The 23,685-nt window shown below is 44.4% G+C and overlaps 1 protein-coding gene across 3 annotated transcripts in view; it reads right to left on the bottom strand.

Annotated features, from left to right (window-relative positions):
- Positions 1-23,685, bottom strand: part of Adam12 (ADAM metallopeptidase domain 12) — a 304,232-nt gene that overhangs the window by 242,843 nt on the left and 37,704 nt on the right. Inside the window, exon 1 of one of the 3 annotated variants that reach the window (XM_045142324.1) lies at positions 7,511-7,579. The exons of the other annotated variants lie outside the window; for them this stretch is intronic. The gene's annotated coding sequence lies outside the window, so the exon portion shown is untranslated. Of the gene's footprint in view, positions 1-7,510; positions 7,580-23,685 lie in introns of those variants that run through there. 3 annotated transcript variants of the gene reach the window in all.

Here is a 23,685-nt window from a genome sequence, read left to right as displayed (position 1 = left end):
CTGGATGGAGTCACAGAACTCAACAATGCAGTTTCCAAGATACGGTTTTGTCCTCATTCAGTTAGCCAATTTTAGAATCATCAAGCAAATTGGAGCTCATGGCTCTACAGGTGGGCTAACCCTCTGTGAGAATGGAAGGGCCAAGGAATAGAACTCTGTGTTCAAACCAAGATTTTACACCTGCAGTTCTTCAGAAAGGCACTAAGTCACATGATTACCTTGGCTAGTCCTGCCCGGTCTGGTCAGTACTGAGATGTCTGGCCATTCCCAAGCTTTACAGCTAAGGAATAAGCCTAGCCTAATTCAGTCACATAGAAAGCCTGGCATTGAGCACAGAATGAAAACAAGGTATCATCTGGGAAAAGTAATACGTATTGCTGGGTTGACAGGGAAATAATAGTCATCCCATCTGATCATCAGAAGAAAGGGCTGGGGAGATGGCTCAGTGGGTAAAGTGCTTGCTGCTTAATTATGAGGACCTGGGTTCAAGCCCTAGCTTGTAAAATGCTGGGTGTGGTGGCATGAGTGTGTTATACCAGGGCTGGGAGGCAGAGAAAGGGAATCCCTGAGACTCATGCATAGCTTGTCTAGCTGAATCCATAGCTCTAGGTTCAGCAAGAGACTCTCTTTCAAAGAATAAGGTGGAGTGAGATTGAGGAAGACACTCGATATGAACCTCTGGCCTCCACATGCACACATGTGCACCACACACATGCCACATACACACAAAAATAATAAGAAATAACAATGGTTGTTGCAGACCTTTATCCCACTCTGAAGACCACAAATGGAGAGACCTTAAGTAGGAAGTACAGGGGTTTCAAAGCCTCTCCTGGAATTGTTGCCTGTGCTCTTCAGGACACACAGTCAACTTCCTGGACCCCCATCATTCACTGGTATAATATAAGGGCCTTCCCTAAAGCCTGTGATGAGCCCCCTGTGTGGAAGGTAGGAGAGGGGTTTCAGGCCCTTGCTCTGACCTTAAGGACGTTCCTTTCTGATGGAAAACAAAGAAGCAAGCCATCATCCAATGCAAACACCACAGCCAGTGACTCTTGGGTGCCATGACTGGGGCTGTGCAGGGTGCAGGGTGCCGAGTCTGCCCGTGGGCTGGCCAGGGTCGCCACAGACTAGGAGGATCACCTCCTCAGTCTAAGGCTACTGTTCCCTTGAGGGCTCCTATTGAATCTGCAGTCTCATTCACAAGAATTACTAAGCAAATTTTCCTCAACTTGCCAAGTTGGTTTGTTTGTTATTACTCAAGCATAGGACTTTACATGCCTCTCCATTAAGCCTCATCTTATTAGCTTTGGCCCACTGATCCAAACTGTACAAACCTCCATGGTTCAGGTCCTGCTGTGTTGAGCACAGTTATCCTCTCACTGTGTGGTATGGGGGATGCGATCCAGGTACTGTTTTGTGTCTTAATAGCAAAGCCTGGCAAAACTGTGGGCCAGAAGGAGGCCACACCGACTGTCCCAAGACAACTGGGAGCAGTCTCATCCTGGTTCTTCAGCTCCATCCAGGTGAGCATGAACGATGGGTTCACATCCTCTGGAAACCTGAGTCCCCAACACCATCTCCACACCAGCCATCTCTCCATTGGTTTGCGACAGTCTGAAATAAATACCTCCTCAGATATTTATGCCCATGGTTAGACAGTGTTTAAACATCCCTTCTGCTCTCATTCATTCTGCAGTCAATATTAATTAGAGCTCCCCCTTGAGACGCCTGGAATTGCTCCAGATAGAATAAAAATCAATGCTGAGGTTCTCAGAGTCCAGGGATGCCCTCAAGTATAAACTCAATGGGCCATGGATTTCCCACAGCAACTGGCTTCCATTAGTGATGGGACGGGGGCTGCAAACAGAACGCTCCCTGGGGCTGAAAGATCTGAGTCGTGGGGTCCGTTGCCCTCACTTTTAAGTTCCCTAAACTGGAAAAAACAGGTGTCTAAACTGGCCATCCTGTCCCATAAAGCATTTTGATGAAAGATGCAATTTCCTAGGGCACCTGTGTGTGAGAGCAATGGCCTGGGAGTCCACGGGGGATGCTGAAGACTTATGGAAGCTATAAACTGGTCCCTACTGTCCCATAAGCAGACAGCAACATGGTGAAAAATGCTTCTCCCGGGAAGCTTTGAGTTTCCTTAAACATTCAATTATGGTTACACAGACAGATTTTAAGTGAGCAGAGCTTTGCACAAATTAGGGATGCTAGGAGGCAAACCAGATTCCCCAAAACAACTGTTTAGAAAAAAATCCAGACCTGCCTCCCAAAGTGGCTTACCATGGGAGAGCTTGAATGGGATCATGAGGAGACCGTCAGCATTAGCCTTTCTTTATAGTGTTTTATTTAAGAGACCAGGGACACTTTCATATCAATTTTAATTACTAAGCATGTTTTCAGTGTGAACAGTTTTCTGGATATTCAAAGACTCACTCCTCAGTAGGTAGACTGTTTTGCTCTCTAAAAGCTGATAGAGGGACTGGAGAGATAGCTTAGTGGTTAAGGTGCCTGCCTGCAAAACCTAAGGACCCAGGTTTGATTCTCCAGGTCCCACATAAGCCAGATGTACATGGTGGGGCATGCACCTGGAGTTTCTTTGCAGTGGCTACAGTCCCTGGAATTTCCATTCTGACTTTCTTCTTTCCCCCCTCTCTCTCCCCATCTCTCTACCTGTAATAAATTAATAAAAATAGATCTTAAAAAAATAAAAAATGTTGTTAGAGGCTCTTCAAAGGGTTCAGTGATGGTCTCTCACTATATTTTTTAAATGAATAGTTCATATACTTCTAAGTTTTTATAACTTTAAAGTCAAGTGTCTTTCTAATTTAAAAGTAATATTTTCTTGTTGTGAAACATTAAAATAATAAACCATTCTTCCATGATCTCAGGGCTCAGAGAGATGTGACGTATGTAATTTTAAAATAAAAATTAGAGGCTGAGGAGACGGCTCAGTGGTTACAGGTGCTTGCTTGCGAATTCCGATGGCCTGGGTTCAGTTCCCTTGTGTGGAAAGCCAGAGGCACAAAGTGCTGCATGTGCCTGAAAGTCATTTTCAGCGGCTAGAGGCCCCAGTGTGCCTGTGCACAAGCGTACACAAGCGCGTGTGCACGTGCACACCCACACCCACACCCTCCCTCTCTGTGTGCTGCTTTCTCTATGTCTCTCTCAAATAAATAAAGAAAAATATAAAATAAGATGAAATAAAAATTGAATGTCCTGTAAAATATTTCCTAACAATATTTACATGGAATACAACAAAAAAGGTTGTTTTTTTTTCTCCAGTAACAAGGATAATGACCGGGTACTCACTTTTGTGTGGCAAGTGTTTTATCCACTGAGCCATCTCCCCAGTCCAATCCTGATCATTTTCATTTATCAAATACTTTTTTATTTCATAGTTCAGCCATAGTTTATTTAACTATCACCTGTCCATGTATTCTTAGTAAAAAAGAAAAAACTTGCAGTGTCATCTTTGAACACAAGGCTAGTTGGCTGGTTGCCAACCCATAGGCAGTGAGGAAGGGAGCCATCTGGCTGGTGGCTGGATTTTACAGTTCCTTCTGATGACTCAGTCTCTAGTGTCCTGGATATTAAATATTTATATTATTATGTTTCTCTTCATATTTCTTCATATTTAAATTCATAAGGCTTCACCTGGTTAAGTTCTCTGAATTGGATCTACTGGGCCAAAGGCAATGCAAATTAAAAATAATCAAAAGTGGATGAGGAATTACAATTTATATACACAAAAAGACAGTTGCATAAAATATTTTATTCTACATATAAAATTGCAAATCTTTTGGCATTCATTTCTTGAATATATAGTATATTTATAACAGATATGTAACATTTAAAAAGGATGCTATACTGAATTATCTGGGAGAATGTTTGAATAAAGGTATGCTTTAATTATGAAAATGGTACTTTTAACAGAATGGGATCCTTAAAATTTCTAGAGGTAGGGGTTGGGAGTATGGCTCAGTGGAAAAGTATTTCTCTAGTCCACCCAAAGCCCTTGGTGTGAATCCCAGTAAAAACTGTCGCAACTTGTATACTTTAAAAAAGCTAGAGATGATCAGAGGGACATTTTAACTACTTACCACATGCCACATGCTTTTATTTTTATACTTTTTACTTGATTTTTTTTCTTTTTGCAGCTATGGTCTCATGACATCCTAGACTGCCTGGGATTCCCTATATAGCCCTTGTTGGCCTTGATCTTATTTTGATTCTCCTGTCTCAGCCTTTCAATGCTAGGATTTCAGTGTGCTGTCATCTCCAACTAATCCATATGCTCTTTTTAAAAATTCTTACTCATTTTTACTTGAGAGGGAGAAAGAGGCATAAAGATAGAGAAAGAGACAGAATGGGCGCACCAGGGCCTCCAGCCACTGCAAAGGAACTCCAGGAGCATGTGCCACCTTTGTGCATCTGGCTCATGTGGGTTCTGAGGAATCGAACCTGGGTCCTTTGGCTTTGCAAGCTAGCACTTCAACCACTCAGCCATCTCTCCAGCCCTCCATATGCTCTTTAAATGCAGGCTGATAAAGATGCTGGAAAGAGAAATAAATAAATTGAGAAGAGATAGTTTTAATAACATAAAACGTTTCTAACTTTGAGGTTACTGTATGAAAGGCCCACTTGGAAGTGGAAAAGAACAAATTAAGGTGCCTTTTGAAATGATATTTCATACAAATTAGCCATTGTTATATTGCTAGCATGTATTACAGTATCTACAGTAATGGAGGGTAAATTATTTCTAAAGGGAACTGTGAACAAGGCTGCTAAGTCATTTTATTCTCAGAGGACCAGATGGGCTCTAAAACATCATTCCAATATAACAAGTTAAGTGAAGAGATAGTATATGCCATTATACCAAGACAATGATATCAGCTGGAAACATAAAGAAACAAAGCCATATTTATAAGAAAATCTTAACATTCACAACAAGATTAACCAGGACTTTTTTATTTTTTGCTAGTCGAGTAGATTTTTATGGTTACTCTTGGCTCCTTCTTCCCCATTGTATTGTCTGATTTTCTACTGGGCCACATATTCTCCATACAGTAAAAACAAATAAGGACTTTATTAAGGCTGTGTACTCTTTTTAAAATTTATTTATTAGAGAGGGAGAGGAAATGGGGGGAGAGAGAATGGGCATGCTAGGACCTCTAGCCACTGCAAACGAACTCCAGATGCATGTGCTGCCTTGTGCATCTGGCTTACGTGGATACTAGGAAATTGGACCTGGGTCCTTAGGCTTCTCTGGCAAGTGTTTTAACCACTAAGACATCTCTCCAGCCCCAAGGCTGTCCACTCTTGTACCTATCATAAAGCTGAGGGTCACCTTCCTCCACATTTGCCACCACATCTCTCCAACAGCATTATAACAGGAGCAGGCATGACAGAAACTTCTAAACCCAGCTCCAGTCATAACTCATAGCACACACACATCGTCACTGGAGCCCTTTCTCTTTCTTCCTTTCTTTACTTTTTTTTTTCACTCTTTTAAAGAACACCTACTGCATTTTTCTAACTGCTGTGGTCTGACGAGAAGCAATTTGATGGTAGAAGGGTTGGAAGCATAGAGAGGGTAGAAAGTGGGCCTGGGTTATCAAACCTCAGGGCTCATCCCCGATAATCTGCTTCCTCCAGTAAGACTCCACCCTAAGGGTTCCACAACCTTCAAAGCAGGTGCTCAACATGGGGACACTTCACATTCAAAGCAAAACTCCAAAATTAACTTCTGTGGAGGTAGCTTCAAAACCATATGCAAGCAGTAACATACAGAAATCCTACGTCCCACAACATTCTTATGTGAAAGAAAGATTCTGAAAGGTTTTCTTTCCTAAGAAAGACACATCAAAAGCAACACATAGCTTCTGTTGAGAACCTTGATTTTCAATACATGTGCCCAAATCATTTTACCTTACTCATTAGCTGTTCACCAGTCCTTTGGTCCCTTAGTGGCAAGGGATGCACATGAGAAGAAATACAAAGAAATGGGTGTAGACCCCTGGGAGCGGATCATGCGATTTTACATACGCTGACTAAAACACATCGTGGGGGTTGGGAGGATGGATCAGGGGTTAAAGGCACTTTCTCACAAGCCTGCTGGCCCACGTTTGACTCCCCTGCACCCATGTAAAGCCAGACACAAAGTAGCACAAGCATCTGAAGTCCCAAGGCACCTACTGGAAAGTGGCAGGCGGCTGGACGGGCACACAGTGACGACAAACAAGGGAGACCCTGTCTCAAGTAACGTGGAAGGGATGGGTGGCCACCCAAGTCTGTGCTCAGGCCTCCACGAGTGTGTGGTAGCATCCGTATGTCCATGCACACCCATACATGATAGAAGATAAATGAAGGGCATCATGGCATTAAATACAAAGTATTAGGACTGGTCACAGATGGTCTCTTTCTTGCTTAGTATCCAAAAACCAATGTACTGAAACCAGTGCATGGCACGGCTTCTTTATACGGAGACAGATTTGGGTTACTGTGGGTGACATCCCTGGTGGGCCTCTCTCCAGGAAGGAGACTGTGTCATACATTCTGCCATGTTAGCAGTCTTACTGATGAGTGAGGAAGAGGACCAGCACTTCTGAAGGGGAAAACGGCTGTCTTTGGGAGAGAACTTGGGAAACAGATTTATGAATTTAAATACAGTGTACCCACCGCTAGGTCACATTAGTCACAGTAAGAATTGCAGGGATCCTGGGTGTGGTGGCGCATGCTTTTAGTCCCAGCACTTGGGAGGCAGAGGTAGGAGGACCTCCATAAGTTCAAGGCCACCCTGAGACTACAGAGTGAATTCCAGGTCAGCCTGGGCTAGAGTGAGACCCTTCCTTGAAAAATAAAAAAATTTTACAAAAAGCATTGCAGGGGTATGAAGGGGTCCTTGGGGTGGAGGTACTCATGAGAAGGCGGAGGGCAGAGGCCAGAGGGGAATATTAACAGGGTTGTTTTCTGCTGGGCAGTCATATAAAACATGGGCTGATACCCATGCTTTCAGAACAGAAAAATGTAATGTCATTTTCTGGAAAAGAGACACATTTTTAAATAAAGGGATAAAGAAGTTTTTACCACTAAAGACAAACTTTGAAAGATCAAATAAACTCTTGGTATTTCCCCAGAGAAAAGACTTTCTACCTAACTTGAAGCTGTTTCCTTTTATGTAATTCAGGAATTGCCAAGTCAACCAATTGTGGAGCAGTGTTGCTGGAACAAACAGGAGATGCTTAGATTCTCCTGTGAGAAAACGAAACATTAAAATCCGAGTTTTAAAAACTGCTGAGCTAATCAAGTTCTTTGGTTAATGAGTGTTAATTCTTGGTTCTTCATTGGATAAAGGTTTTAGAGTTGAGGGCAGTCTCAGAAGTGACTGGATCATGGAATCTAGGCATCCCACTGTCTCTAAAACATCAACGTGGTGGCTTTGCAGGCCACCTTGCTCTAAGCGTGTCCTATTGCACCATAAATAAGAATTGGCTTGACTTACTCATTTCTCTCCAGCTCTATGATCAGCTCTCGGTTTTTCATCTGTAGTAGGACCTGAAGCACCTCTGGATGGCCCTGGGAGATAAAGGAGGCCCATTAGTTGGAACACACAGGATCTGGACATGCTCTGAAGGCACAGGCAGTGGAATGAGAGAAAATGTCATTTTCCTCTGGGGACATTATGAGTCTCCAGTGACAGAAGACCTGAGCAACTGTAAAAACTGTGCTCCTGGGTCTGTTGTGGCCTTTATAGCCTTTCCTTCCCTTCGGCCACGTCCTCTTGTCCACAGCCCCTGTTCCACTCCATCATCCCTCCTTTGGTTTTCCCCGACTCTACAAAGGGCACCTTCATTCCCCCGCTTGCTCATGCCAGAACACCTGAAGTCATCCTTGAGGCCTCCCTCAGCCTCAACAGCTCCATTAAATGCAGAAAAGTCCCCCGGAGCCGCTCTCTCAGGGCTCTCCTGCCACCCAGGCCACAGCTGCCTCCACCCCTCTCCAGCTCAAGGCACAGAAGACTGTCTCCTGCACACAGGCTTCGTATGGAGGCTGGTTTCTCCCAGTGTAGTATTGCTTTCTTCCTATGCATTCTCCAACAGCAGAGGAAGGATATTGAAAACCGGATCGGTGCGCCTCTGTTTAAAAGACACCTACACTGGCTTTCTTCTGAGCTGGTAAGACGCCAGGGAGCCACCACCTTGCGCCATCATCACCACCTGTGTCAAGTCACATGTCGCTGCAATGGCCTTGCCTCTGTCTGTCTTGGCACTGGGAGTTCTTTTGGTCTTATGTTCTATGACAGCTGTACAAATAAGGTGTTTATGTGTGATTTTTTTCAAAATATCTTATAATTTGAAAGTCACCATTATAATCCCATGCTTTTCTAAAGTACAGTATGTCAGCTGTGTTATGAATGAACTCACCACATGTTATGTTTTAAAACAAAATGGGTAATGATGCCAAAGATCCACAATACAGTAATTAGTTAAAATGCAGCAAAATTTCTTAAAACCCACAGCAACGGAAGGTCACATGAGTTTGGGGACAATGACAAAACATGTGCTAATTAATGCCACATTACTAGAACAGAATCATAAAGGCTCAAAGACTGTTCGTTTTTCAGGGCAACCCTTTGACGTCTTCTCGTAGCCTTGCTATGCTTTTCCTGTCAGACACTAGCTATATGAACTACTAAATGTATGGTTGCACTGGATGCATTTCAAGGCTCAGCATTTGGTGGCAGTACCGACCCGGGCATTGCCTCCTGCGTGGGAGGTCTGCTGGTTAGCTCTGAGCACTCATGATGGAGGAAGCCTAACGCTTTCACCATCCTAATGCTGCCTAAGTGACAGACAGACTAGGCCCTGGTTCTGAGGCTGGGGCGGGGCTCGGCAGGTCCAGCGCTTGTCATACTGCAAGTGTGAGGAGCTGAGTAGGCTGTCCAGCGCCAACGCAGACGCCGGTGGCAAAAGCCCATCCAATCCCAGCACTGGGAAGCGGGGATAGGAGGATCGTTGGCCCTTGGTTTCTAGCTACTTCAGCCAAATCTGTGAGGTCTGTGTTCAGTGAGAGACCCTGCTTCAAAAAATAAGGTGAAGACTAACTAAAGAAGGTATCCGCCATCAACTTCTGGCCTCATGTGTGTACACATACATGTGTTACGCATGCATGTGCATACACATATGCACACACATGCACAGATGTAGGCACACCACACATAATATACATGCAAAATAAGCAATAAAAAAATAGTTCTTTTGGGGGCTAACATAGGGAAGGAAACCGTAGGGTTTTCAAATCAACTAAAGAAAGGACTTGTTGATTTTAAAGGACACAAAATGCTGTATGAAATAGCTACTTAAGCTTGAGGGGTAGATGACAGATTTCTATATACATGAAATACTTCTGTGTATTTTCTAGGTCTAAATAGGTTTTGCTTATTATGGATTCATTATAGCAAAAGACTACACATTTCTTGATTTATATATTTTTAAAATATTTTTATTTATTAGAGAGAGAGAGAGATAAAGGAGAGAGAAAGAAAAGCAAATAAAGAAAGAGTGGGTGTCCCAGGGCCTATATGAACTGCAAACAAACTCCAGACACATGTGCCACCATGTGTATCTAGCTTATGTGGGTACTGGGGAATCCAACCTGGGTCCTTAGGCTTCAAAGGCAAGCCCCGTAACCACTAAGCCATTCCTCCAGCCCGATTTATATCTTTTGACAGTGTCTGTTGCTTATAGGAATTACACAGACTTCTGAATGTTTGCTGGAATTTTTAAAAAATTGGTATTGCTATTCAGTCTTATGTAACATTAAACACATGTCACTTCTTTTTAACATAGTGTGCAAAAGTGTTTTTATTTGCTTTTGCATCTGCCCCTGGGCCTTTGCCTATAGTTGGCACCACTCTCTGACTCTTGGATTCAATTACAGGCACTTACACAATGCTTGCTCTAGGGATCATAACATGTAGTCCTTAATTGTATCTCAGGACATCAAGGTTATCAATTATGCTTGCAATGAAATATCAAGGCAAAAATGTTTCAATTTCCTGACAGCACATGCCCACAAAGCATAACATGTATCTTTGTGACATAACTAGGTGTTTTATATCGGTGTGTCTTGAGTCACTTTAGCCATAAAGTGTATTTATTCAAGATATTGACACACATATCACTATCTTTTTTTTTGCTTAAAAGGAAATCCTGACAAGTGTATTTGTAAATAAAAACGAAGGGACAGGAATGCACTTCAGAGCACGTGCTTAGCATGGACAGGGCTCTGGGTTCGAACCCCAGCACCACCAGTAGATAAGTAAAGTTAATAATAAATAAATAATAAATAGATGAATAAATAAATAAACAAACAAATAAACAGCTTGCAGTGGTCCCTTCCCTTAAAGAATTTAGCTGGTTTAAATAATAATAGCTGTACTAATTCCAGAAAAAGTACCTCTAAAAGCGGTTATAACATCCTGTTGTTAACACCTTTCAAAAGAATCCATTGTCCTCCAGGGAGATGAGGAATCTACATATGGGTGTCAGTGAAGGTATGGGTGGTACAGGAGAAATCCAACACAGAAAAAGGACAGTGAGCTATTATAATTCAAACCCATTAATTGCTTTAGACTTCTTAGTTTAAAAGCCTGCACACCCCCCACTGCCTCTGGATGGCTAGCCCCTGGAGATAATATACAGCATTCCTTTTCATTTTTAATATTGTTTATTTATTTATTTACTTGAGCATGTGTGTGTGTTCATGTATAAGAGACAGAGACAGAGAGACAGAGAAAGATATTGAGAATGGGTGTGCCAGGGCCTCTAGCCACACACACTCACCACCTTGTGCATCTGGCTTATGTGGGTACTGGGGGAATAGAACCTGGGTCCTTAGGCTTTCTTTGCATGTAAGCACTTTAACTGCTAAGCCATTTCTTCAGCCCTTCTTTTTTTAAAGATGAGACATTAATGACCCTAATCAAACTGTTTTTTTTTTTCTTGTGGAAGGCTTAAAGAACTGCAGTAGGTGAATAAATAAATTAAATACTAATGAAAAAGCCAGAAATATTTAGGCAGGAATTACAAGTCATTTAAATTTGGAAAAGTACATTCAAACAAATAAATAAAATATGTCAGTATGATTTCAAGAAACAATTGCATAATCACCAGGGCACCTCTCACCTAGTTGAAGATACAGATTATTATGAGACTCTTAAAAGCCTCCTGTATCAGTTTGCTAGGACTGGTATAACTAAAAGTCACAGGCTGTGGGGCTCTCTGAACAGAAGTCATGTTTCTCAGAGTGTGGGTACTAGGAGACCAAGGCCAGCTGGCAGCAAGCTGGTTTCTCCTGAGGCCTCTCTCACTGGCTTCCAGACAGTTGCCTTCTTGCTGATCTTCAGAAGGTCTTTGCATGCCTGTGTCCTAATCTTTTCTTTTCTTTTTATTTAAAAAAACCATTTTTTAAAATTTTTATTTATTTGAGAGAGGAAAGAGGCAAAGAGATAGAAAGAGAATGGGCATGTCAGGGCTGCCAGCTGCTGCAAACGAACTCCAGATGCAGGCTGTACCTTGTACATCTGGCTTATATGGGTCCTGGGTAATTGAACCGAGGTCCTTTTGGCTTTGCAGACAAGCGCTGCCTTAACCGCTAGGCCACCTCTCCAGACCCCTAATCTTTTCTTATGAGGACACCAGATATGGTGGGTTAGGGCCTTCCCACACGTTGTGGTTTGCATTTGAAACATCTTCCACAGGCTCGTGTTTTGACTGCTCTGTCCCTGGCTAGTGATGCTACTTTGGGAGAGGACAGTTAAGAGGTGGGGTCCAGCTAATGGAAGGTCACTAAGGACAGGACTTTGAAGGCCACACTCTGCTTCCGTTCTGCCATGGCGTGGACAGCACCTGCCTCATTCTCCTGCCACCATGGACTACACTTTCTCTGTCGTGTACACCCGCACTCTCTGAAACCATAAGCCAAAGTAAACTTGTGTCGTTTCTGTCGGGTATTTTGGTCCCCGTGACACAAAAGCAATAATATAGCATAAGGTCTCAGTTTACCCTAATGATTTATTAAAAGGCCTCAATATCTAAGGTATCAGGGGTCAGGATATCAGTGCATGGGATTGCCATGGTCAGGGGACATGATTCAGCCCACCATACCCCTTCTTGCTGTGTCCATTCTTACAGCTGACTCATGCCTCACCAGAAGTAACAATTATTCTGAATTTGTTATGCATTACTTTGGTTTCCCTTAGAGTTTATTTCTAATGGATATATTTCTAAACAATATACTGCTCAGTTTTACCCAGTATTGAGTATTGTAAAAATGGCCTCACACTTGGTCCATTCTTTTTTTGTTGTTGTTTTTGTTTGTTTGTTTGTTTGTGGCTTTGGTTTTTCGAGGTAGGTCTCACTCTCACCCAGACTGACCTAGAACCCACTGTGCAGTCTCAGGGTGGGCTCAAACTCACGGCAATCCTCCTACCTCTGCTTTCCAAGTGCTGGGTTTAAAGGCGTGTGCCACCACGCACAGACCCTTTTTTTTAAATCACCTCTGTTTATATGGCTTTGTGTCCATGGACCCATGGGACAGATTCAGATGTCCACCTATGGTGGAATCTCTGGGCAGTGTGACTCTTTCTTATATCTTCACCAGGGAATTTTAAACTGTTTTTCAATGTACAGACAGGCTAGATTCCCTTAGCAATTGGATAAATGTTCCCACCATCCTATGTGAATATTTGGCAAATAAATAGCAGAGAAGAGCAGCCTGCTGAGAGCAGAAGTGTGACTTCATTTACATTTTATGTTCGGGGACACGTGACATGCCTCCTCCATGAAGCGCTTGCTCATGCTTTCTGACCATGCGCCTTCCTGGCTCCCTCCTCCCTTAGCCGTATTTTCTTAATTTTCATCTCTACAGATTCTAGCCCCTCTTCCTCAGTCTGTCCCATGTGTCATGAGTCCTTTCTCCTCTGTGGCCGTGCTTCCACCCACTTCATTTTGCTTTGGTGATAGGCTCCCGTCTTGCTCCCTCCAAAGGCATAGAGGAAATTCTTTTCTTGGTTCTAAAGGACAGGGGGACCACTGTTTCTCTTCAGCTGTAGAGTGTTGATATGCCTTGATATTTTTTCCACGTGGCACTGCCTTTCTTTAATTACATAACTGAGGACCTTGCAGAATTAGGTTTAAATTATTTCACCCATAATGGGTGCAAAACTTTTGGAGATGGCTGGGGAGATAGCTCATTTGGCAAAGTTCCTGGCTTACAGGCACAAGGACCTGAGTTTAAGTCCCAGAACGGACGTAAAGTCTGAGTGTGTGGGCATGTCCTTGTAATCACAGTGCTCGGGAGGTGGACGTAAGGGACTCGCTGGGGCTCACTGTCCAGCCAGTCTAGCCTAATTAGGAAATTAGGCTAGCGAGACTCTCTCTTAAAGACAGAAAAATGGTGAAGGGTGCTCCTGAGGAACATCTTAGGTTTTCCTCTGGCCTCTCATGTACATGTACTCATCTGGACACACACACACACACACACACACACACACACACACACACACACACACACACACAAACTTCTGGGGTCCATGAACAAAGCTTTTTATGGATTCAAGAATGGTAGCTATGACCATCTTCCCTTTGATGGATGGAGTGATGTATGGGATTCTCTCCTTCATGTTTACCCATAATAACAACCAATTTTCAACAACTGAAAAACCTGACTCTGACCATGATGTCGAAACCACGTGTCAGCAGGCTGGCACCAGGTTGGCTGGCAGGAGAGAATTTCCCTGAAGAGCCCCATCCATTCTCATGTGGCCTGTGGTCAGACATCCTTCCCAAAACTGCGGCCCGTGCTGAAGCTAAATCCCCCGTGTCAGCCACCCGCGCTGGAAGCGCAGAGGGATCTCCACCTTCAGACTGAACAACAATGTTCAAATACTGCATTCGAGGGAACTCTGTCCCCCTTCAGCACTAAATAAATGTTTCAGGCTGAGGCCTGGCATCCATAGGGCACAAGGGAGGCATTGATTCCCATGAATATTTAGCGGTGACTCGATTACCACTTTACTGTTAGCGCGCGAGTTCTGCGGCCCGCAAGATCAGTACAGCATGGAATGCGGAGAGGACCACATGAGCCCGCTGCAGGACGAACAGTGAGGAACTAAGGGGTCACGGCATGAGCACGGGAGGGCTCCAACTTAGGCCTGTGAGTTATTACATAAGCGATGACACTTTTTACCCAGGAGTTAGTGATTTTCTTTTTCTGGTGGAAAATTGGTAATAGTGAGCAACGTGTCAAAATGTATAGTATAACATTTACTTTCCATAGTAAAGCCTGCCTTGTCACACATGCGTGTGTACGGCATGGCACGTGTGCAGATGCGTATGCTCTGTGTGTACACATGCAGAGGTCAGAGGAGAAGGTCAAGTGGCTTCCTCTATCACTTGTCTGCTTGGAGATGCCAAGTTTGGCCACAGGGTTGACCAGTGAGCCCCAGTGGTTCTCTAGGTTTGGTCCTCTACACCTGGGGTGACAGGTGGGCATGGCCATGGGCATTTCCATGGGCAGCTTTTTACGTGGGTGCTGGTGGGAAAGACTTAAGTTGAACCAGGTTCTTCTAGACCTCATAGTTACATATCCACTGAGCCATCTTCCCACCCCTAAGGCTGCTTTTGACAGACACATAAAGGGCTGGGACTGTAGTTTAGGAATAAGCAACTGCCTGGCATGTGTCAGGCCCTAGGTTCCATCCCCAGCATTGCCAATATGTTTACCATATAGTTTTATGTGTGTCTTACAATGCTAAGCTGTGGTCTAAGACTCTACAGTTGTTCAGTTCATTCCAACCAGGGTAGAAACAGCCTTCTCTATTCTCAGTAGGGCTCTCAGCCCCCAGTCCATGTCTGTCCCTTAGTTCTTGACTAGCATCAACTAAGTAATCCCTACATTTTAAGAAATGGTATAGATTTTTATACCTATAGCCAGCACCCTACGGCCGCAGGTGTCTAATAGGATACTGATCTATCTACTGTACTGTAGATCAACACTGTGGGACATCGTGCCACCACATGCTCACAGGTGCACATGGGTCATAGCTATTCGTTACTTTTTTGTTGCCATGTCAAAATATCTGACAAAAGCATGTAAGGAAGGAAGGGTTTATTTGGTTCACAGTTTGAGGGTGCAGTCCACCAAGGTGGGGAAGGCTTCACAGGCAGGTGGCTGGCCGCATTGCATCTGTACTCAGGAGGCAGAGAGAGAAATGCTGGTGCTCAGGCCATTCTCCTCTTTATTCAGTCTGGGACTCCAGCCCACGTGATGGTGCTGTCCACATTTAAGGGAGAGTCTTTTTGCCTCAGTTAAACACCCTCGTAGACACCCCTAGAGTCTAACTCTAGTCAAGCCGACAGAGAAGATTAACCTTCACGGGGCGCCCATTCTGCAGTAAACAAAAATCACCTGTCTGCTCTGAATATGGGTTGCAAAAGGGGGTGACAATGCAACAAAAGGCCACCAGAAAAACAGTGTAATGCGATTGTTCACCCTTGACCATCGAAGATTCTGAATCCCCTCCCCTGCCTATTCAAAGGAGAGGCTGAGCAAATCCATCTTGGGTTTCCACCAGAGTCCCTAGCTTAGTAATGCTCCTTCTTAAAACCCTTGAAGGGCTACAGAGATGGCTTAGCAGTTAAGGTGCTTGCCTGTGAAGCCTAAGGACTGAGGTTTGATTCCCTACTCCCCACAAAAGCCAGATGCTCAAAGTGGCTCATGTATCTGGAGTTCGTTTATGGTGGCTAGAAGCCCTGGTGCACCCATTCTCTCTCTATATCTGCCTCTTTGTGTGTGTGTGTGTGTGTGTGTCTCAATTAAATAATTAAAAAAAATTTAAAGGTGGCCCACTGTACATAATATGAAACATCAGATCATAGAAAGAAGAGCCTCTGTCTGCCCCCCACATCAGCGTGAGCCCCCATTTACTCTCTAAAAGCCAACACGCTGTTAAACTAGCAGGGTTTTGGATCTCTGTTGCAATGCCCTCCCAGGGCACTTTTTGGGCCAGATGTGGTGGTGCACAGCTTTAATCCCAGCACTCGGGAGACAGAGGTAGGAGGATCGCCATGAGTTCGAGGCCACCCTGTGACTATGTAGTGAATTCCAGGTCAGCCTGGGCTAAAGCAAGACCCTACCTCAAAAAAACAAACAAACAAAAAACAAACAAAAAAAAAATCAGGGCTGGAGAGATGGCTTAGCTGTTAAGCACTTGCCTGTGAAGCCTAAGGATCCCAGTTCGAGGCTCGATTCCCCAGGCCCCATGTTAGCCAGATGCACAAGGGGCACACATATCTGGATTCGTTTGCAGTGGCTGGAAGCCTTAGCGCATCCATTCTCTCTCTCTCTCTCTCTCTCTCTCTGTCGCTCTCAAATAAATAAGAATAAACAAACAAACAAAAAAAAAATCAACAGTTGTCATGACCATGACTGCCTCAGAAAGGCCCGCTCCCCACCCAATTTGGTTTATATTAGCATGTTTGCTCACACGTGGTAATGCATTTGTGTGTTTATTTTGCTTGGGTATGTACATGTGTGTGCCTGCTGCGTGTGCTTGTGTGTTAAGTGCTCATGTGTCTTTGTGCAGCCGTGTGCATGTGTGGTGCATGTGTAGAGGTGGTCAACTTTTCCACCTTCTACCCCATTTGAGGCAGAGTCTCTTCATTGTCCTGTTGGCCAGGTTAGTTGGTCCGTGGGCTTCTGGGAGATTTTCTTGTCTCTTCCCATCTCACTGAAGGTGTGCTGGGACTGCAGAAGAGCCTCACAGCTTCTGGCTTTTTATATGGGTTCTGGGGTCAGAACCCTGGTCCTCACACTTACACAGCAAGTGCGTTATCACTGAGTCATCTCCCTAGCACCCATTTGTGTTTTTAGTTACTTTGTCATGGTCTGTTTTCCCTAAGGAACTTAGAAACCACGTGAGGGCATGCGCCAGCCTTGTTCATGCATATTACCCACGCCATCCACCCAGACTGCAGGTGACTCTTTGCCACACACTGCCTCTGAGTAGAAGGGTCCAGATGACCCCTCAGGCCTCGATAGGCTACAGGCCTTAGCTAGGAGTCTGACACCTCTGAGGGACCCAGGTGGCTCTACATAGGACTCCTTCGTAGTAAGGGAAGTTGAAAATGGACTTATGTTCTGTTCTTTTGAGGAGTTGAGTCACGGCTCGCCTTGGGAGGTGAATTTCCTTCCCTTCTCTCTCTCCCTGCTCCCTCTTGATGCTGAGATTGAATACAGCCTAGCAAACAATCACTCTGCCATGCCCCCAGTCCCAATGGAGCTGGGTATCTTATTCATCTGGGGTGCTAGATAAAAATGACCACTGACAGCCCTTCCTGGCCTGGCTCCCAGCATTCTTAGCTCCCTGGAGAGGTTTTGGGCTCTGCTACCCCATTCCTTCTCCCCCCAGAGATTATGAACTCAAAACCACACAGAGACACACAGCCCAGAGGGGGAGCGTAAGGGCTTGCGACAAGATGTAGACGGATATAAGAAAGTAACGTGAAAGGAGAGTTGAGAGCGGGGCAGAGGTAGAAACCACACCCGTCGGGAGGGGCAGGGCTGTGACAGCCAGGGAGGGAGGGTCAAGGAAGCCGTCTTTTCTAGAGCCCTGCCTCCTATTGACTCTTAACTGTCTCCAGCTGGGGGATGGACCTGCTGGGCCAGGGCAGCTAGAGGAGCAAGACTGGGTGGTGACATTATGGCTTGGGGACAGGATGGGAGGGCTGCATGGAAGTCCAAGGACGGGGCCTTGTGCTGGCATGATGGCTTGGGGAAAACTGTACTGACGTAACTGACGCAATGATTGTGGCTAGCACAAGATGGGTGCATGATGCTCTGCGGCAGGATCACCTGGCGGCAGGTACCCGACGGACAGAAGCCTGTGTTTCCATCAGGTCGCTGACCTCACTCTTTAACTGAGGCCCAACGGACAGCGCAGGCTATGCCAGCAGTCCTCAGAACTGTGCCGCCCGCCCCACGCTCCTGACTTCACACTCTATCAGCAGCAAGGGACAGATCCACTCTTGTGACCACCTGGTTAAGGCCATCTCTCCAGACAGGAGGAGGCTAATGATGAAAATGGGTACCTCCCTCAGCCATTTCCCGAGGGGCCCGTGAGGGTCCCTGAAGCCCTGGCTCCACAGACACAGCATCTGCCCTATCGTATGCAGAAGGTCTAAGCGCCTCCGATAGCCCAGGAGTTGGAGGTGAGCTCCTACCTGACCCCCACGAGCACCCCAGGTGAAATTGACCTCCACAGAACAATTCTTCCACCTCTGGCCACAAAGCTGTAGTAATAAAGAACGAAGGACCAATGCATTTACTCTTGGGAACAAGTGCTTTCACTTAGGAGGCTACTTCGTGGTAAAGACTTGGGCTACAAGGCTGTGCACAGGTCACAGGGCCTGGTCACAGCCAGCCAGCCATTAACTCCACTGAACCCTCAGCTTCCTCACCACAAAAATAAGTGTAGCAACAGTTTTTTTTTTCTTTTTTTGTCTACAACAAAATCTACATGCTGTCTCACAGAGCTGTGAATCTGTTACCTTACTTGATAAAAGGGACCATGAAGCTGTGATTAGGGGGAAGGACCTTGAGACTGAGACATTATATCGGAATATTTTGATGGACCCAATGTGATCACAAGAATACTTAAAAGCAGAGTCTGGGGAGATGGCTCAGTGGGTAAAAATGCTTGCTACACAAGCATGAAGATTTAGGTTCTATCCTCAGCATTCACTGGAAAAAAATAATAAAACTTGGCATGGCCATTATGTCTGTAATCCCAGCTCTGAGGAGAACAGAAACAGAGGCTGGTGGGAGCTCTGTGATCAGACAGGCTAACCAAACAATGGGGAACTCCAGGTTCAGTTACAGACTCTGTCCTTAGAGAAATAAGGTCGAACGATAATCCAGCAGGGCATCTGACATCTTCTTCTAGCCTTTGCATGTGTGAACACAGTGTATGCACACCTGTACACACACACACACACACACATTCACACAAAACACACATACTACACATGCACTGTTGTGGTCAGCTTCATGTTGCTGGGATGAACCTCCAAACCAGACACAGTTTATGGGAAGAATGAGGTTTATTGAAGTTTACAAACAGGCGAAGTTCCGTGATGGCAAAAAAGAGAAAACCCACAACCAAAAGCAAGAGCAAAAACCAGCAGCCAAACAGCAGGGAGCCAGGTGGAGCTCAGCCTTCTCTCTGAAGACCTTGGGCTGGAATTCAGGTCTGATCCCAGAACACCTTAGAGCAGACCCCAGGATCCACCCACACTGGCACCTCCTCCATCAGGCAGCTGGCGATGCATGTTGCACGCTTTACTAAATGTATGAACCTGTTGTGGGATATCCATTCTAACTACCACATTCTGCCTCTGGCCCTCAATAGATTCATAACCATCTCACATTGTGAGTTATATGTAATCCAAATTTAAAGGACTCCACAATCTTTATCAACTTAAGATAGTACCTCATTCCCAAGTCTCATCTGATATTTAAGATTTTCTCCTAGCTGTGAGTCTAGTACAATAAAACAAGTTATATACTATCAACATATAAAGGCACAGAGTAAACAGTTCCAACTGTTACAAGGCATATCAAGAGGAGAATGGACCAATGCAAACTCAATAATCATTAAGCAAACATCAAACATCTGTAGTTCAAGTCTGACATCATAACCAGTGACCAGTAACAAGTCTCTGGATTTTTTAATCCCTCCCCCCAGCTGAGCTGAGTAGCCAGGGAAAACTTCCATCCCAAGCCAACAGCTCTCCATGGTAGCCCTTGTATAGTCATGGGGTATCTAAACATCCTTGGGTCTCTGCTGTAAACCAAGGTTCATCTTCCAAAGGCCTCACTGGCCTATCAGGGTCACCAAACCCTATCTCACTTGCTATGTCTCACCCAGCAGCTCCTGGGACCATGTATTTTATGCTGGACTCCACATATTTTTCATGCTTCTAAAACCAGTACTAGGTGTGCAAGAAGCAGCCATGTTGTTAATGCAGGGTCTAAATAAACCATGACCTTGAAGAGCAGGTTCCTTCCTTTCAGTCATCTTTCAAAGAGTTTGCTTTCCTACCATTCAGTCTTTCCTCAGGCATCCTTTCCATTGTTTCAGTATAAAGTAGTTGGATCATCTTTTTTTTTTAATTTTTATTAACATTTTCCATGATTATAAAATATATCCCATGGTAATTCCCTCATTCCCCACCCCCATACTTTCCCATTTGAAATTCCATTCTCCATCATATTACCTCCCCATTACAATCATTGTAATTACATATATACAATATCAACCTATTAAGTTGGATCATCTTTTTTAAGATTGCTAATGTATTTCACAATAGCAGCTTCAGTAACCTAAAAACCAGTTTCTGTGTCTATAAATTTTAAACTTCTTTGAATTTTGCCAATTTTAAATCTTATATCTCCCAGTTCCATATCTTTAGCCAAGCACATCTGTCCATTACAAGTTTAATCTTGATCAAACTCTCTGAGCATGGGCACAGAACACAGCCAGCCCTGATGCCAGTAGCCCAGTTCCAACAACGTTCTCTGATCTTTCCTTCCCCTTAGAAAGTTCATAAGCAAAGCTTCCAAATATAATTCTCTCTGTACTTAGCATTTTCAAACTCTCACCGAAAAACTTGGCTTACTGCTCTGGAAGGCATCTTCAGTTGCAAATACCATCTCCATGTCCATTCCTCATAAACAAAAGTTCCAAAAGACCAAAATCCACATAGTCAGATATATCACACAGCAACACCCTACTATGGTACCAATTTTCTGTTGTGGTCAGCTTCATGTTGCTGGGATGGGCCTCCAAACCAGACACAGTTTATGCAAGGACTGGGATTTATTGAAGTTTACAGATCCAGGGGAATTTCCATAATGGCAAAAAGAGAAGAAAAAAAAAAAAAACCCACCACCAAAAGCAAGAGCAAAAACCAGCAGCCAAACAGCAGGGAACGCAGGTGGGCTCAAACTACTTTCTGCAGACCTTAGACTGGAATTCAGGTCTGCTCCCAGAACACCTCAGGGCTGGACACCATGATCCACACACAGTGGTACCTCCTCTAGCCATGTGGCTGGAAATCCAAGTTACAAGCTTTAATAAACTCCTGAATCTATTGGAGGACATCCATTCAAACTACCACATACACACACACACACACACACACACACACACACACAAAATCCTTAAAAGCAGTGAGCTTAAAGCTTGATGTGGTGACTCACACCTTTAATTACAATACTCAGGAAGCTGAGGTAGGAGGGTCATAGTGAGTTTGAAGCTAGCCTGGGTAAGTTCCAGGTTAGCCTGGAACCCTGTCTTAAAAAAAAACAAAAAAAAACAACAACAACAAAAAAAAAAAAACCCAAAGCACTAAAAAGCAGTGAACTTGGTTCAAAGAGCCTAACTGCCTTTTTTAGTTTGAAGATAGAAAGAGAGCCCCAGGTCCCACGTTAGCCAGATGCACAAGGGGGCGCACGCGTCTGGAGTTCGTTTGCAGAGGCTGGAAGCCTTGGCGTGCCCATTCTCTCTCTCTCCCTCTATCTGTCTTTCTCTCTGTGTCTGTCGCTCTCCAATAAATAAATTTTAAAAAAAATTAAAAAAAAAATAAATAAAAAAAGAAAGAAAGAAAGAAAGAGAGCCTTGAGGGCTGGAGAGATGGCTTAGTGGTTAAAGGTGCTTGCCTGTGAAGCCTAAAGACCCATGTTCTATTCTCCAGATCCCACTTTAGCCAGACACACAGAGGTGACACAAGCACAAGGTTGCACATGCCCACTAGGTGGCACAAGCATCTGGAGTTTGACTGCAGTGGCTGAGGCCTTGGAGTGCCAATTCTCTTTTTCTCCCTCTGTCTTCTGTTTAAAAAAAGAGGGCAGGCTGTATAGATAGCAGTTAAGATGTTTGCCTGTGAAGTCTAAAGACCCAGGTTCAATTCTCCAGGCCCCACATAAGCCAGATGCACATGGTGGCACATACATCTGGAGTTCATTTGCAGTGGCTAGAGGTCCTGGGGCACCCATCCTCTCCCTCTCTCTCTCTCTCTCTCTCTCTCTCTCTCTCTCTCTCTCTCTCTCTCTGTGTGTGTGTCTCAAATAAATCTGAAACAAAACAAAACAAAACAAAAAAACCCAAAACCAGGAGCCTTGAGCCTTGGAAGGCCCTTCAGTGGGGTACAGCTGTAAGGAACCAGAGGTGTTGGTCCCATAGCACAGCGCAGGCACTTCCAGCCCATGTCAAGGGGCAGGAAGGACCCCACCCCAGCACTCCCTGAAAGGAAGGCTACCCTGCTGTCCTCACTGTCCGGGGATTTCTAGCCGAGCCCCACCCACTTGCTGGATTTCCAAACAGAAATCTGGTAGATGGTAATCAGGGATGATTGCAGCCCCCACGTCACGGTGATTTGTTTCAGCAGCACTCCGAAACTGATGTACTAAAGAAGGCCGTGGCGAGATTTGATGGCAAAGTGTTCTGTTTGCAGACCAGTCTGCATGATGGAATGCAAAAGCACCCTTATTTTAGAAATCCAATCATGAATGAAGCTTCCCCTGCCTGGCATGACAGGGATAGGATCCCATTCCACTTATCACTGATTGCCATTTACCAACATGACACTCCTCTTATAAGCCTGTTGTATTTAGATTTAAATGGGCACAATAAATTGTTTTTCTTTAAGTTCTCATAAAGGAATGCTGTATGTCCATTAATTTAAGGTCTGTTTATGAGTCAGGCACTGAGCCAGTCTTGGATTCACTGCTGAGAACAAATGAGCTTTTCCGTTTGTTCCATATGAGATGATTTTGACTTAATCCGTATGTGACCAATATTACAGAAGCAGATGGGGAGTGTCCTATAAACCCTGTGTGGTTGCAGTATAAAATATGTGAATGGGCTTCATCTTGATTTGAAGTATTTTAAAGGTAACACTTCCCATTAGGTACTGACTGATGTGATCAGATATTAAAATGTTATAAAATAGTATAAGGCATTACTCTTTGGAATGATTTGCTTTGCCTTACAAGACATGACTAGCCTTGAAATAGCATGCTCTGTGTGTATTAACCAGAAAGCTCAGTTTTTTCAATTCAAAGTTCATTTATCTAACTAATCTGGTGTCTGGAAACATTCATGTATGACTTTGTTTTTTTTCCCCTGCAACACCATTTCAAACCTGCCAGTCAAAGGAAGTTAATAGCATCAGTTGCTAGTTTGTTTGCACGCAAGCTGTCGACTCGAGGGATGCCCCTCTCACGCGGTGACTGAGAGCCATTTATACAGCGTCACTGTAATCTCTTTCAAATAAACATTAGTCGAATATAATAAGCCCTCTAAGCACACTGCTATCGATCACTGCAGGGCCGCCAAGTGGCTATGGACTCAGAGAAGCCAAGTGCAAACAAGTTCTTCTACTACAAACAGAATTACAGTTAATTGCTAAGTTTTGATAAAATCTTGTCTAACTGCACTATGCAAATTCATGCTCCAAGTTTCACACAGACCTTGCAAAGACAATTCACATTTCATGCCACTCAGACCAACGCTGAAGCCAGGCTCTCAGCAGCGTTTCCCTTCCTGTTGTT

Source organism: Jaculus jaculus, chromosome 1 (assembly GCF_020740685.1).
Source record: "Jaculus jaculus isolate mJacJac1 chromosome 1, mJacJac1.mat.Y.cur, whole genome shotgun sequence".
Classification (NCBI taxonomy): domain Eukaryota; kingdom Metazoa; phylum Chordata; class Mammalia; order Rodentia; family Dipodidae; genus Jaculus; species Jaculus jaculus.
This window is presented reverse-complemented; position numbering and strand designations above follow the sequence as displayed.